The sequence below is a fragment of the Arachis ipaensis genome, chromosome B9, assembly GCF_059453495.1.
Source record: "Arachis ipaensis isolate K30076 ecotype BB chromosome B9, ASM5945349v1, whole genome shotgun sequence".
Classification (NCBI taxonomy): Eukaryota; Viridiplantae; Streptophyta; class Magnoliopsida; order Fabales; family Fabaceae; genus Arachis; species Arachis ipaensis.
Genome location: NC_142444.1, coordinates 99384803 through 99401458, shown reverse-complemented (window position 1 = coordinate 99401458; position 16656 = coordinate 99384803).

The following is a 16656-nucleotide window of genomic DNA, read 5'->3' as shown; positions in this document are numbered from 1 at the left end:
GGCTCCCTGCTTGACTTTTCTTTATTCGGTAAGGGTTAACTAAGTAGAAACAACAACCTATTACTATTAATCTTGGGAAATCCAACAAGGATAGATCTTCCAATTAATCTTCTCCTAGCCAAGGCTTTTTATTTTAATTATATAAATTCTCTTGTTAATTTTCATTGCTTTAATTTACAATCATTTATTTTTCTATTTTCTAACTCTTAAAATTTCTCAGAAAACTCATAACCAATAACAAGAACACTTCCCTGTAATTCTTTGAGAGACGATCCGAGGTTTAAATACTTCGGTTTATTTTTATTGGGTTTGCTTAAGTGACAACCAAATTTTTGTATGAAAGGATTCTTTGTTGGTTTAGAAACTATACTAGCAACAAGAAATTTATTGTGAATTCTTTACTAGCAAAAATCCGTTGGTCAAAATGGCACCGTTGCCGGGGAATTGCAAATGTGTGCCTTATTATTGGTTATTGTGAATAATTTTGCTTTTTTGTTTCTTTGTTAGTTGTTCCTAGTTTTAGGAGTTTATTTTCATTATTTTCTTATTAGTTTTTGTTTTTACTTTTTTTTTGTTACTATGAATTCTCACCCTTTTGGCTATGAGTTTGATTCAAATTATGTTGTAGGGAATGGAAGCTATAATGAGAACATGCATCAAGGTTGGAACAATCAGAGATGGGAGGAGCCGCAAGGATTTAATCAACCCTCTTGGCAACAACCTCCTCCAACTTACTATGAGCAAGACCCATTCCAAGGTGCACACCAAGACAATGGATATGGTGGACCCCCTTGTAGTTACCAATAAGCCCCACCATATGCCTATGACTCCCCTCCTCAACATAGCTTTGAACCACCATATTCACAAGCCCCTTTCCACTATTCACCTCCATATGACCCTAACCCTTATCCACCACACCAACCACCATACGAACCATATGAACCATACCAAGAACCACCACCTCAATATTCACCATCTCCATATCCTTACCAAGATGAACCACCTTCCCATTATGAGCCCTTTCTCCCAACAAATGAACCCTCCTATCCACCCCAAGCTCCCATAGATGATACTTTTAGTGTTCTTCGCCAAGGGCAACAGGATCTTCAGACCACACTTACCTCTGCTCTCACCGGTCTCACCTCTTCTGTCCAAGCTCTTATATCTCGTGTGGAATCATCCTTTATTCACAATATTCAACCCTCAAGCTCTGGTGTACTTCCTTCTCAACCACATAATGTTCTCTCCATCTCATCACCACCCTCCATGAAAGAGCACCCACATCCATCAATCCAAGAGCAACACGATCCCAATTATGCTAGTGACATAGAACAAGAGAGAAGAGACCGTCTTAGGGACGTAATGGATCGGTTTCACGCATACCTACTTCAAGAGAAGCAAGAAAAGGCTCAAAAAGTGGAGGTAGGAGAGACCCTTGAAGATGAAGGAGCAGTTGAAGAATTAGGGGGAATTGAAGAAAGTTGTCAAGAGATGGAAGTCATCAAGGAGGAGTTGGATTTTGTACTAGAGCAAGTGGAGAAAGCCAAAATTATTGAAGAAGAGGAAGTGGTTTCTAGCACCCAGCCCCCTTTACATTTGATACAATTTACATTTCTTGTCATTTAACATTCTGCCAATTTAAGCTTCTGTCCACTTTACTTTCTACAATTTATAATTCATTGCAATTTACTTTTTGCCAGTTCAATTTCATTCAATTCACCAATGTTAGCTTGACTAAACTAATCACCTCACTAAAGTTGCTTGATCCATCAATCCCTGTGGGATCGACCTCACTCTAAGTGAGGTCGGTACACTTGCCGGTGAGTTTTTGTGTGGAATCGCTTTACCACCCATCAGGCACCCCTGCTAACTGGAACCTCTATATTGATGGCTCATCAAACAAAATCAGAAGTAGAGCGGGTGTCATCCTAGAAATTGACCAGGGAACCTAACTCGAACTCTCTTTAATGTTCATGTTTTCTTCCTCGAACAACCAAGCCGAGTATGAGGCTGACGAACTGAAGATTGACGGTTTAGAATTCAGAATAAATTCCTGTTGTAAGTATAGTTTCTAGACTGAGCAATCAACCTTTCTTACAAACGTTTTGGTTGTCACAAGTAACAAACCCCTTTAAAATTAATAACCGAAGTATTTAAACCTCGGGTCGTCTTCTCAAGGAATTGCAGGGAGGTATGTTCTTACTATTGGTTATGAAGATTGTAAATTGGGCGGTTTTGAAAGTAAGGAACAAGTAATTTGAATGACAAGTAAAATAAATATATAACTGTAAAACACACTTTGGCAAGGTATGAGAAATTGGAAGTCCTATCCTAGTTATCCTTATCAATGGTAATGAGAATTGAGTCTTACTCCCACTTAGTTAGCCTTTACTAAAGCAAGGGAAGATCAAGTGGATTAATTAGTCTGATCTTCAGGTTCTAGTCAATTCCTGAGAAAGGAATGGAATTATTTAAGTTCAATTCAATTAGCAAAGATAGCAATTATCGATCACGTTGAGTTTGATAACTCCTGAGTTAATGATTTCTTAACCAAGACCAAAAGGGGAAAAGTAAATCTACTCGAATAAAAATATCTTCAGGTTGGAATTAACAGTAACATAAACAAAAGAGAGCAATCATAAACTGAAATACCTCAAATAACATTAATTAAGAGAATTATCTGTAACATAGAAAAGTTCATAAATTAAATTGAGAAGATAATAAAATGGAAAGTTGAACCTGATAAAAAGGGACAATCATGAAAGCAAGAAAAATCCTAAATCCTAATTCTAAGAGAGAGAGGAGAGAACCTCTCTCTAAAAACTACATCTAAATCATCAAAAGTAAATAATTGGAGACTCTCTTTTGACTGGATGCATTCTCCCACTTTATAACCTCTAATCTGTGCTTTCTGTACTTGGATCTGGGCCAAAAAGGGCTTCAGAAATCACTGGGAACGTTTTCTGTAATTTCTGGTGCGTGGCCTCTGTCACGCGTCTGCGTGGGTCACGCGGTCGCATCATCTGGAGTTTTCTTTATCACGCGTTTGCTTTGGTCATGCGTCCACATCATCTGCGTTCTGCTCAAGGTGCACGTTCGTGTCATTCATGCGTTCGCGTCGCGCTCTCTCTGCGCTGGGCATGCGGCCGCGTCGTCCACGCGTTTGCGTCGCTGCCAGTTTCTTCAAAAACTCCATTTTGTGCTTTCTTTCCATTTTTGTATGTTTTCTTTCCATCCTTTAAGTCATTCCTGCCTTAGAAGATCTGAAACTACTCAACACACAAATCGCGGCATCGAATGTTAATAAAGGGTAATTAAAATAATTATTCTTAAAGCATAGGAAACATGTTTTTCACATATCTCACATAATAAGGAAGGGAAAGTAAAACCATGCAATTAACATGAATAAGTGAGTGAAGGATTGAATAAATCACTTAAATTAGGCACAAAATATATCATAAAATATGGGTTTATCAACCTCCCCACACTTAAACAATAGCATGTCCTCATGCTAAATCCAAGATAAAGAGTAAGGTTAAAGTTAAAGTGGTGGAATCTCATGCAATGCAGTCTATTCTAAATGCAACTACCTAAATGAATCATGCAATTCTAATTGTCATTCACTTGTATATGAAACTTACATGTAGTTGAACTAATTCACATTCTCAAGGAGTCATATATGCATAGCCAAACGTTAGATAATATTAAAGCACTTTTACAATTGAGATGGGAAAGAAAAATAATTTATAAACTTGCAAGACAGTTAACAATTTAAGCAGAGATATATGTTGATAAGCTATTGAACCCTCACTGGGTTTTGTGTTTACTCTCTAGTCACTCAGTGTTTATTAGGTTAATCACTCCATTCTTCTTTTTATCCTCACTTTCTATAACTTTGTTCTTCATCTAACCAATCAACAATTATAGAATACAGACATACAAAAAATCATGAGGTCTTTATTTAAGGTTGTAATGGGGCCAAGGTAAAGGTAAGGGTGTATGTATAAGGCTAAGTGAGCTAATAAGTGAATCCTTGATTAGTCTAAGATCTCACCTAACATACATATTTATAAAGCAAAGCTTCTTTACCTATTTACCCTATTTTTTTCACTTTGTATTGCAAGCTCATATATTAACTTTAACTTTTGTCCCATGTGCATTGATTCTTTTTTTTATTTTGCAATTGGGGAATTTTTGTATCCCCTTTATTTAAATAGAAATTTTTTTTAGTGCACATGGTAATTCAATTATTTTGATTTCACATGAGCATGCTTCCCAAAACTTTTATTTTGAAATGTCTTTATTCTTTTTAACTTTCTACCTTTGTTTTTATCATCCATGTTCCTATAAGGTTCCCCACACTTAAACAATACACAATTTCTATCTTAAGCTAACCAAGGATTCAAATTGGGATTTTTATTTTGTTTTTTTTGCTTAAGGCTAGTAATGTGGTTTATAGAACAAGAGGGGATTAAAAGCTCAAGGGGGCTAACAAGGGTGATGTAAAAGGTAGGCTAATTTGGGATAAGTGAGCTAGAATCAAACAATGGCCTCAATCACTTTCTTGGACATATAGATTAAAACAAAGTAAAGAACATCAGAATAAAAAAGAAGGGCAAAACACATAGGAATAAAATATTATGGTTTGAATGTAACCATACAATTAAGCTCAGAACTCACAGGCTGTATGTTCTCTAGATCAAAAATCATATCTCAGTTATATATGTCATGCAAGTAAAAATTAAGAGTTCCCATTATTCTCAATGTAAATCTTAGGGTGGCTTTAAAGTTTTAGTGTTTCTCCTTGATGAAATGTTGTTAACTAACTAACATGTAATGCTATATATACAAGGTGTGTGGATTGTTTATGTTAAAGTCTCTAGTTTACTTCCTTTTTATTTTCAATTTAAACCAAGCTATCATATACTAAAAGGGTAAACTATACTAATTAATCCACATATTCTATAACTAATAAGTTAGAATTGCAACTAAACTAACTGGCTAAAATATAAACTAAAGTGCAACATGCAGAAATAGAGTAGAAATATATAAGTACTAAGAAATAAAAATAAAGATCAAAATACAGAAAAATAACAAAATAAAATAAAAAGAGTCTGTAGTGGTTCACCAAGAAAAATACGCCAGAGATGGCAACCTCTCCACACTTAAAATAAAGCATTGTCCTCGATGCTCACTCAAGCAGGATGTGAAGGAGTGTCATCACTGGAAGGATGGGTGGCTGGAGTCTCTGTGGTGGTGGTCTGAGGATCTGCCTGTTGTAGAGGAGGTGCTGATTGTATAGGAACCTCTGGGGTCTACAACCTGAATCTGATGCGGCTCTTCCTGCCATGATGCAGCCTGCTCCGGGCCTGCCTGCTCCGCCTCTCTCTGTGGATGGGTCTTTGCCTCATGATCATCCGCCTCCTCCTCAGATAGCTCTGATGGTGTGTCAGGCTCGGAGGGGATGTCGTCGCCAGATCGTATCATCAGCTTTAGGTGCTCATAGCGTCACTTGCTGCGACACTCAGATCTCTCATATCGGCGCCGGTTGCGGCAATCCATCTGGTCTAGCTGCTAAAATAGGCGGTGCACGAGGTGATAAACTGGCTCTGAGGCAGGTGGAGGTGTAGTGGTGGTAGCTGGGGTAGCAGTAGATGAAGAGGGGCTAGCTAAAGGTGTGGCTGTCTCATCAGGGGTAGTGAGGAATGGAGGTCTATAGCCCAAAGCCAGAAAGTTCCTGCTGTGAGGGATAATCTTCTTGCATTCTGCAGCAGGTGGCTTCTCATCAGCATCCTCCCAAGGCACATCAGCTCGACGTCCGAGCTGGGTAATCAGATATGGGAAGGGGAGAGTGCCTCTGATGTGGACCTGGCCATGTAGTACCGGATGAATCGTGGCAGGTACAGGTCCTTACCCTCCATCACACACCAGAGGAGGGTGATCATAGCGGCAGGTAGCTCCGTCTCATGAGTACTTGGCATAATAAAGTTGCTCAGGATCTGGTGCCAGAGCCGAGCCTCATCATTTAAGTATATCCGCTTGATTCCCTTAGGCATGGTGGTGTTCTGACCCATGACCCATGGGACAGTCGGGTCAAGGGCTATCCTTGCCTTGACCGCATCCCAGTCAAACCTCATGAAGCGCATGTCCTCCTCAGCCTTTTGGTAACCATCAAGCTGATCGGATTTAGGCTGAAGCTGCAGAATATCCTCAATGGCCTCTTCAGTGACCAGTATCTGCTTCCCTCTTAGGTTCACTGCATCTAGGGAAGTTTTGAAGTAATTGCAGTAAAAACTCTCTTACCCAAGAAGCATTGACCTCTGTCAGGTTTCTCTCCAGGAAGAACCAGCTTCTTTGTTTGATTTGATCGGCGGTGTATTGCTGGAGTTCTTCCAAAATTTTCAAAGTCCGCTCCAGGTACAGGTTCCTGGAGGTTGCAAACACCGGATACTTCAGCTCGCAGTATCTGTTTGCAAACTTAATGGGATCAGCGGCAGGGAGTAGCTGGTTGATAAACCACTATTTCATGGTTTATCTTGTGCTCAATTGAGTGGATTTTATCAACTCTTCATCCACTTATTCATAATATTTGCATGGTTTTACATTTGCCTTCCTAATTATGTGCTTTGATTGAAAACATGCTTCTTTGATCTTATATTTGCTTATTATTAATCCTCTCTTATTACCATTAGATGCCTTGATATGTGTGTTAAGTGTTTTCAGAGATTATAGGGCAGGAATGGCTTGGAGGATGGAAAGGAAGCATGCAAAAGTGGAAGGAATACAAGAAGTTGGAGAAATTGCTATGCTGTCCTACCTGACCTCTTCGCACTCAAACGGCTATAACTTTAGCTACAGAGATCCAAATGACGCGGTTCCAGTTGCGTTGGAAAGCTAACGTCTAGAGCTTCGATTTGATATATAATATGTTATAGTTTCCCTGACGCTAGGCAACGCGACCGCGTGATTCATGCGGCCGCATCGCAGTGACAGAAAATAAATCCAGCGTAGCAAAATTCGAAACCAGCGAATTCTGGATTGTTTCTGACCTAGTTTGTGGCCCAGAAAACACAGATTAGAGGCTATAAAGTGGAGGACTACATCCATTCATGAGGAGGCATTCATAATTCATAATTTTAGGAGTAGATGTAGTTTTTAGAGAGAGAGGTTCTCTCCTCTCTCTTAGGATTAGGATTTAGGATTTCTCTTAGTTTTAGGAGTGACTCTCAAGCCCAGGTTCAACGTTCTTTTACTTTATATTTATCTCTTACGTTCAGATACTTTAATGCTTATATTAGTTATGTTGCCTATTTGGCTTATGCTACATTCATGTTATGATTTTCTTAATTAATATTATTTGAGGTATTTCAGATTTAAGATTGCTTTGCTTTTAATTTAATTTAGATATTTTCTTCCTTTTGGTTTTGGTTAGGTAATTGGTAACACTTGAGTTGTCAAACTCAGGAGTGGTTGAAATTGGCAGATTTTGCTTTAGCTAGGATTGCTCTAACACTAGTCTCTCCACAGGAGTTGACTAGGACTTGAGAATCAAGCTAATTAGTCCACTTGACTTAACTAAGTGGGATCGAAATCCAATTCTCATCACATCTGATAAGGATAACAAGGACAGAATTTCCGGTTCTCATACCTTGCCAAAAGCTTATTTTTCAGTTATTTATTTATTTTTATTGCTTTGAAAATATACCTGTGCCCATTGCCCAAACTCCAAATTTCCCCAATTTACAAACTCATAACCAATAATAAGAACATACCTCCTTGCAATTCCTTGAGAAGACGACCCGAGGTTTAAATACTTGGTTATCAATTTTAAAAGGGGTTTGTTACTTGTGACAACCAAAACGTTTGTATGAAAGGACTTTTGAAGGTTTAGAAACTATACTTGCAACGAGGATTTATCCGCAAATTTCTAGACCACGCAAAAGTTCTCTCATCAAAATGGCGCCGTTGCCGAGGAATTGCAAACGTGTGCCTTATTATTGGTTATTGTAAATATTTTATTTTTGCTTGTTTATTTGTTTTTATTTTTATTTTTGCTTTTTCTTAAGTTAAGAGGTTATTAGTTTTTATTTTAAAATTTTTATTTCAAAAAAATCAAATTTCAAAAATTTAAATTAAATTTTTTTTTTCAAAATTCAAATTCAAAAATTTTCAAAATTCAAAATTCAAATTTCAAAATTTCAAAATTCAAATTTCAAAATTTAATTTTCAAATTCAAATTTTAAATAACCTTTTAATTTAAATTTATTTTTATTTTTGTTTTTAATTTTTTATTTGCTACTATGAACTCTCACCCCTTTGGCTATGAGTCTAGTTACAATAATGTTGCAGGAAGAAAAAATTACAATGAGAACAGGCATCAAGGTTGGAACAATCAAAGATGGGAGGAGCCACAAGGATTTGATCAACCCTCATGGCAACAACCACCTCCAATGGACTATCAACAACCACCACCATATGCCTATGAACCCTTTCCTCAACACAACTTTGGACCACTATACTCACAAGCCCCTTTCCACCATTCACCCCCATATGACCCTAACCCTCAACCACCATACCAACCACCTTATGAGCCATATGAACCATATATAGAACCACCCTAATTCCAATCCAATCACTCCCAACCACCACCACTTTCTTTTGTATCATGTCCAAGTCCGGCAACCCGAGAAGCAGAGGTTCGCCTAAGGGAAACAGTAATTAAATTTCAGGCAACCGTTCAACAACTGGAGCAAGTATTAATTCAATGGGCTTCTAGACGATCAAATATACAAGGGTTAACCACAGCCCCATGTGGACAATTTCATGAAGGGCGTAGCATGAAGGAGATACCAGAAACCCCAGTGGACAAGACAGAGAATGAATTCGTACTAGAACAAGTAGAAGAAGCTATCATTGTTCAAGAAGAAGAGTTGGTTGAAGACTTAGGAGATGCAGAACCTCCATGGGAAAGTCAAGACATAGAGCCTCCTTCCAAGACGGTTGAAATTGATGCTGAGGAGGGTGTACAACCTCCAAAGTATATCATAGTTGAAGACTTGGAAGAGGTTGATCAAGAGATGAAGATTCAAGAAGAAGAAGCACAACCTCCCATGCCCTGGGAAAGCAATGAAGAGAAGATTGAATTGGAAGAAAGCTGCCAAGGGGAAGAGGTTGAAATTGAAGAAGCTTGCAAAGAGGTGGTAATTATCAGAGAAGAGCACAAGGGAGTGGAGCTTGCAATTTCATTAAAAACACCTCCCCCTAAGTTGCCATCATCCTTCACAACATTCAAGTGGGTAAAATTCATATCCCTTAGCTTTCTAACCCCACTTGAATATGGGCTACTGGAGACGGATGGTCAACTTAGAGCTCTTTGTGATATTAAGAGTAAGAGGAAGATGGCCAGTGGTAAGAATTGTCCTGCAAGGTTCATCATGGTTGGTATAAAGCTCAACTGAATGGGTCTAAGAAGCTGTTTGGTCGCTACAGTGAGAATTCAGATCACCTATCACCCGGCTGGAAAAATACAGATCCCGACAAAAATGGGTGTAAAAGCAAGGTTTGGGATCCTGGAATCTGTTCTGACATCCAACACCCCGGGAGCCTAAGAATCTTTTTGAAGCTGCTTACATGCCTAGTTTGGGACCCCAGAGGTTACCGGAATCACAAACACTGGTGGAGATTCCTGGATGAGTTCAAGCATAAGCCACCATAACAGGAAGCTCATCAAATGTCCAACTTAAGGACTTTAACTAAAAGTGCTAGGTGTGAGACAACCCACCATGGTATAATCTTTCCTTTTTTCAATTATAATTTTATTTAGTTTTGTTTAATTTTGAATTTTATTTTATTTCATTGAACCTGGAGTTTTGCATCACATTAACACTGCATTCTGCATTTGTTTTCAGATAAAAAAAAGGAAAGAGAGCACGCGACGCGACCGCATTAGCGACGCGTCCGCGTCGCAAGGAGATGAGAGAATAATAAATTGAACAGAAAGTTACGTAGGAGCAGCGCTGGAGGCGTGCCAATGGCACAAATCGTCCCACGCGATCGCGTCACCCACGCGGCCGCGTGACCTGAAATCGGTGTAAAAAGAGTGCATGGCCGAAAGTTGTGCTGGAGTTGGGCTGGACTCGTGCTGTCAGCCCAAGCCCTCCCACGCGAACGCGTGCCCCACGCGTCCACGTCATATTGGAAATAAGGCCACTCACGCGATCGCATGCCCCACGTGACCGCGTCACCTTGGATTTTGGCAATACTAAGATTTGAACAGAGAGTTGTGCGACCGCGAGGCTGCACTCGCGCCACTAGCACAAATCAAGTCACGCCATCGCGTGCCTCACGCGTCCGCGTCACCCAACCTTATCGCGCACCACGCGACCGCGTCACCCATGCGACCGCGTCGCCTGCGCCGCACAACATATCCAGATCAGCCAATTTTCTTATCTTTTCTTCTCTAATCCTTATTTTTCTTATCTTTTCTTATTTCCTTCTTCTTCCTTTCTTATCTTCTTTCCCTTCTCATTCTTCTTATTTTTCTTGTTATTTTATTTTAGTTTATTTACATACTTTCATTCATTGCATTATTGGTGTTCGAAATTTATTTGGGTCATTATTTCTATATTTTACTTGTGGATTATTAGAGGAATTATTTGACAATTATATATATTTATTTTTAAAGGGTTGCTTGCATGTTCAATTTATTATTTTCATTAGATTATTTAACATGAATGCTATGTGTTTGTGAAAACGCCCGTATGGCATTGTGCACTGCTTTTCAGTATCTTTTATCATACAACTCTGAATGCTTGCTTTTCATAAACTCCCTTTACTATTGTATTAATTGAAATTAATTGTCAATACAAACATGATGGTTTGTTACAAAGTATTGCTTGGTCTATGCTACTCATGCCCTTTGCCGGCATGCCAATAAACACCTTGCATTCACTTGTCTTTACATGCACTAGCTATTTCCCATTGTTGGCTTTTCACATGTACTCGCGAGCATGTGATAATGTCAGTTATATCTTAATGTGCATGCATCACCACCTTTTCCGTTGTCTTCCTTGCTATATATATCTCTTTGAATTTAATTTACTTTCTCTTCCCTTTTTCAGGATGGCCACCAAGAAAGGAAAAGAGAAAGCCATTCCCAAATCAACAGCAAGGAAAGGAACAAAAAGAGCCCCAGCTGAGGAACCACAACCCCCATCCACTTGCACATCTTAGCATGCACCGAGGACGGTGCAATCTTTAAGTGTGGGGAGGTCGATACCGATCTCCATGGGTTAGTTACTTCCTCTTTCAACACCAATGTTTTATTTTATTTGTTTGTTCATTATTGCATTTGCATGTTTAATTGCATATTTATTTGATTTTATGCATTTAGTTACTACTTGGTTAAAGTAATAAATTTCTTTTTAGGACTCTATTTTTGAAAATTTTCACTAATTTAAATTGAAAAAATTATTTTTTTTATGTTAAAACTTGTTTGAAGTTGTATTTGGAACATGGTTTTTGAGCTAAAGAACACACAACCTGTGAGATTTTGAGCTTATTTACATGGTTACATTATTTAACCATAAATTTTTATTCCTGTGTGTTTTCTTCTCTATAATTGCAATCTTTGCTTTATTCCATTCTATATGTCCATTATTTAATGTGTCACATGCTTGCATATGATTGAAGCCATTGCTTGATCTTAGCTCACTTATCCCAAATAAGCCTACCCGTTAAATCACCCTTGTCAGCCACTTTGAGCCTTTTAATCCCCATTTATTCTATATTTTACCACATCACTAGCCTTAAGTAGAAAAATAATTAAATATCCCAATTGAATCTTTGGTTAGCTTAAGATAGGGATTGTGTAACAATTAAGTGTGGGGAAACCATGGGAACATGGGTTAATAAGGAAATGTGTTATATTTTTAATTTGATAAAATATTTAGAATTTGGGTACCTACTCATGTGAGACTAGAAAAATTAAAAATCCATGTGCATTGATAAGTTATGTTTATTTTTCTAAAAAAAAAAGAAGAGAAAAAGAGAAAATAAAAGAAAAAGAGCAAAAATTAAATAAGGGGACAAAATTACCCCAATGTTAAGTTAATGAAAAATCAATGCACATGTGATAAATTAAAAAGAAAAAGTTGATACATGAGTATGTGATGTAAAAGTGGGAATTTTGGGCAGCTAGGCATGAATTAGAATTATATAAGATATGTATGTTAGGTGAAAGCTTAGGTTAATTAAAGATTCAATTTATAAAGCTCACTTAGCCATATATATACATTTACCCTTACCTTAGCCCCATTACAACCTTGAAAAGACCTCATGATGTTTGCATTGCTACATTAAATTTTTGTTGATTGGTTAGATGAAGAACAAGGTTTAGAAAGCATGACTAGAGAAGAGTAGAGTGAATTACCCTATACACTTGAGAGATTAGAGTGATATACACTTCCAGTGAGGGTTCAACGCTTAAATTCTATGTTCCCTGCTTTCATGAGCTATCTTCTTACAAGTTCACTTGCTTTTTATTGTATGATTTGAATTAGTGGAAATTGGTTTGTATTTGTCTTGGAGAACTTATTTACTCTTAACCAAGTAAGTAAAAGCATTTAGCATGTAGTTGCATTCATAGGTTGCATTTCATACCATTCCTCTTCATCTTTATAGCTTCTCTTGAGCTTAGCATGAGGACATGCTAGTGTTTAAGTGTGGGGAGGTTGATAAACCACTATTTTATGGTTTATCTTGTACTCAATTAAGTGGATTTTATCAACTCTTTACCCACTTATTCATAATATTTGCATGGTTTTACATTTGCCTTCCTAATTATGTGCTTTGATTGAAAACATGCTTCTTTGATCTTATATTTGCTTATTATTAATCCTCTCTTATTACCATTAGATGCCTTGATATGTGTGTTAAGTGTTTTCAGAGATTATAGGGCAGGAATGGCTTGGAGGATGGAAAGGAAGCATGCAAAAGTGGAAGGAATACAAGAAGTTGGAGAAATTGCTATGTTGTCCAGCCTGACCTCTTCGCACTCAAACGGCTATAACTTTAGCTACAGAGATCCAAATGACGCGGTTCCAGTTGCATTGGAAAGCTAACGTCTGGGGCTTCAATTTGATATATAATATGTTATAGTTTCCCTGACGCTAGGCAACGCGACCGCGTGATCCATGCGGCCGCATCGCAGTGACGAAAATCCAGCGTAGCAAAATTCGAAACCAGCAAATTTTGGACTGTTTCTGACCCAGTTTGCGGCCCAGAAAACACAGATTAGAGGCTATAAAGTGGGAGACTGCATCCATTCATGAGGAGGCATTCATAATTCATAATTTTAGGAGTAGATGTAGTTTTTAGAGAGAGAGGTTCTCTCCTCTCTCTTAGGATTAGGATTTAGGATTTCTCTTACTTTTAGGAGTGACTCTCAATCCCAGGTTCAACGTTCTTTTACTTTATATTTATCTCTTACGTTCAGATACTTTAATGCTTATATTAGTTATGTTGCCTATTTGGCTTATGCTACATTCATGTTATGATTTTCTTAATTAATATTATTTGAGGTATTTCAGATTTAAGATTGCTTTGCTTTTAATTTAATTTAGATATTTTCTTCCTTTTGGTTTTGGTTAGGTAATTGGTAACACTTGAGTTGTCAAACTCAGGAGTGGTTGAAATTGGCAGATTTTGCCTTAGCTAGGATTGCTCTAACACTAGTCTCTCCACAGGAGTTGACTAGGACTTGAGAATCAAGCTAATTAGTCCACTTGACTTAACTAAGTGGGATCGAAATCCAATTCTCATCACATCTGATAAGGATAACAAGGACATGATTTCTGGTTCTCATACCTTGCCAAAAGCTTATTTTTCAGTTATTTATTTATTTTTATTGCTTTGAAAATATACCTGTGCCCATTGCCCAAACTCCAAATTTCCCCAATTTACAAACTCATAACCAATAATAAGAACATACCTCCCTGCAATTCCTTGAGAAGATGACCCGAGGTTTAAATACTCGGTTATCAATTTTAAAAGGGGTTTGTTACTTGTGACAACCAAAACGTTTGTATGAAAGGACTTTTGAAGGTTTAGAAACTATACTTGCAACGAGGATTTATCCGCAAATTTCTAGACCACGCAAAAGTTCTCTCATCACTGGTCAGCCTTCTCCTGCGGGGTAAAGTGTTTCTCCCGCTAGGAGTCATCATGCATGATGTCCAGGATGGACATAGAGGATTCTCCTCTTTTCCGTTTGCCAGTTGTTGCCTTTTCTTTTCCTTTTCTTTGGGTGTCAGACATGCTGAAAAACAGAAATCTAGGATATAATAAAAATAGGAAAACAAGTAGGCAAATAACAAAATAAGCACTTAGTGGTAAAGGAGCAGTAGAATAATTAAATGAGTTGAATAATTATGCATTTTGGATTGGTTCAGAATTAAAAAGCTGAGATGAGAAATTTCAATTCAAAATGTAATATAAATAGAATTCATGTTAATTAGGAAAAACCATAAACATGCTTTGAGTTAAAAAGTAAAAGTAAAGAGTGAGTCAAAAAGAAGAGGGGGGTTGTTAGAAAGTTAAAAGTGGTGTTAAATTGAAAAAGAGGTTAGAAATAAAAAATCAGTGAGTTAGTAAAAAGAAAGTCAGAGTAAGTGGCAAGATGATTGGTTTCTAAGTAACAAGAATTTCACAATTTGAAGCAACACACAACTCATATTTAAGCAAGGAAATCAAGTTGTTGATGATTCATATAGATATATAAATAACGAAAATTTGAAATCAAATCATCAATAATGTGATTTATTAATCGGGGAAACAAAAGTAATAGGAATGCTGGCCCATGCATTCAGGAATTAGTTTGGTGAAAGCTAAGGAAAGCAAAATTGAAAATGCCAAAACCAATACATGAATGAGAATCAAAACAATTTACAAAAAATTGGGCAGCATTCCGGCTAAAATTGGATGTTCCCGAAAAATAAACAGCAAGCAGAATAGTTCATATAAAATAAAATAAATTGCAAATAGATATAAATAATATGAACATGAAAGAGCAGTCGCAATAGCAGCATGAACAGTAAGAATATCATATGAACAATACTTAGATCACAGCAACAGCATAATTGCGAAAATTATAAAACAAGTAGCAAGAACAGCGCAATTAATCAGGCCTAGATCCACTAACCACATCCTAGGCTACCTAACCACCTAGAATCCACTACAACATGCATATCTAACTAGCCTAATTTTGAACATAAACGGAAAAATATGCAATTAACTACGAATTGAAAGAGTGGCGTTTGGCGGAATCTGGTAGGCGTATGAGTGAAAGTAGGGCAGAGAGATGGTAGGGGGGTGGTTGTGGTGGTGGCTGACGCGGCGGTTGAGGGGCGGTTGGCACGGCGGTGGTGGCTGTTCGGAGGCAGGGGTTTCCGGGTAGGGGTAATGGGAGGGGTAGGTGTTAAGGGGGAAGGAAGGGAAGGGGTGAGGGTGTTGGTGGTGGGTTATGTGGCGGTGATGGTGGCGCGGTGGGGGTGGTGGTTGCGGAGGGGGCAGCGGTGGTGGAGGGAAGAAGAGAAGAGAAGAAGAAGAAAGAGAGGGAAGGAAGAAGGGGGTAGCGTCGCGGTCGTGGCTGGGTGGTCGACGGTGGTGCGGCCGGTGGTGGTGGTTGTGGGTGGCGAGGGGTGGAGAGGGGGGGCAGAGAAGAGGAAGAAGAAAGGGGTTGGGAGGGGGGGGCGACAGGGTAGGGTTTCGCATCACTGGGGGGTTAATGAATTTGAATCCACGCAATTGCGTGGGGCACGCGATCGCGTGGCTGGGGTGGAATGGGGGTTGACGCGATCGCGTGAGTGATGCGACCGCATGGAATGGAAAAAGGACGAATGACGCGGTCGCGTGGGGCATGCGACCGCGTCGCCGGAAATTGTGCGAAACGCACAATTCCAGCGTCGTTTCGGCGCAACTCTCTGTCTCTACTGGGGTGCCATGATATTGTGCAAGTGATACGATCGCGTCAGGGACGCGACCACGTGGGTCGTTCTGTGCGAAACGCACAATAGCCGCACGATTCCAGCCCAACTTTCTGGGCGTTGGATCTTTACGCCGATTTCCAGATCACGCGGCCGCGTGAATGATGCGGATGTGTGGGAGGTGATTTTCGCAACTGACGCGATCGCATGAGCAATGCGGTCGCGTTGCACGCCCTTTTTTTTATATGCAATTATGCAATTATGCAGTATGCAATGCTAATGAATAATATTCAGGTTCAATTGAAAAAAGAATAAAAATAAATAACACGAAATAAAACTGAAAAAGAAACGACCATACCATGGTGGGTTGTCTCCCACCTAGCACTTTTAATTAAAGTCCTTAAGTTGGACATTGGATGAGCTTCCTATTATGGTGGCTTATGCTTAAACTCATCCAGAAATCTCCACCAATGTTTGGAATGCCAACAGCCTCTGGGGTCCCAAACTAGGCATGTAAAGCTTTTGAGCAGCTTCAAACAGATTCTCAGGCTCCCGGGGTGACGAATGTCAGAATAGATTCTAGGATCCCAAACTTTGCATTTAAATCCGTCTTCGTCTTGATCTATATTTTTCCATCCAGGCGGTTTAGAAATTAGATTCTCACCAAGATAAC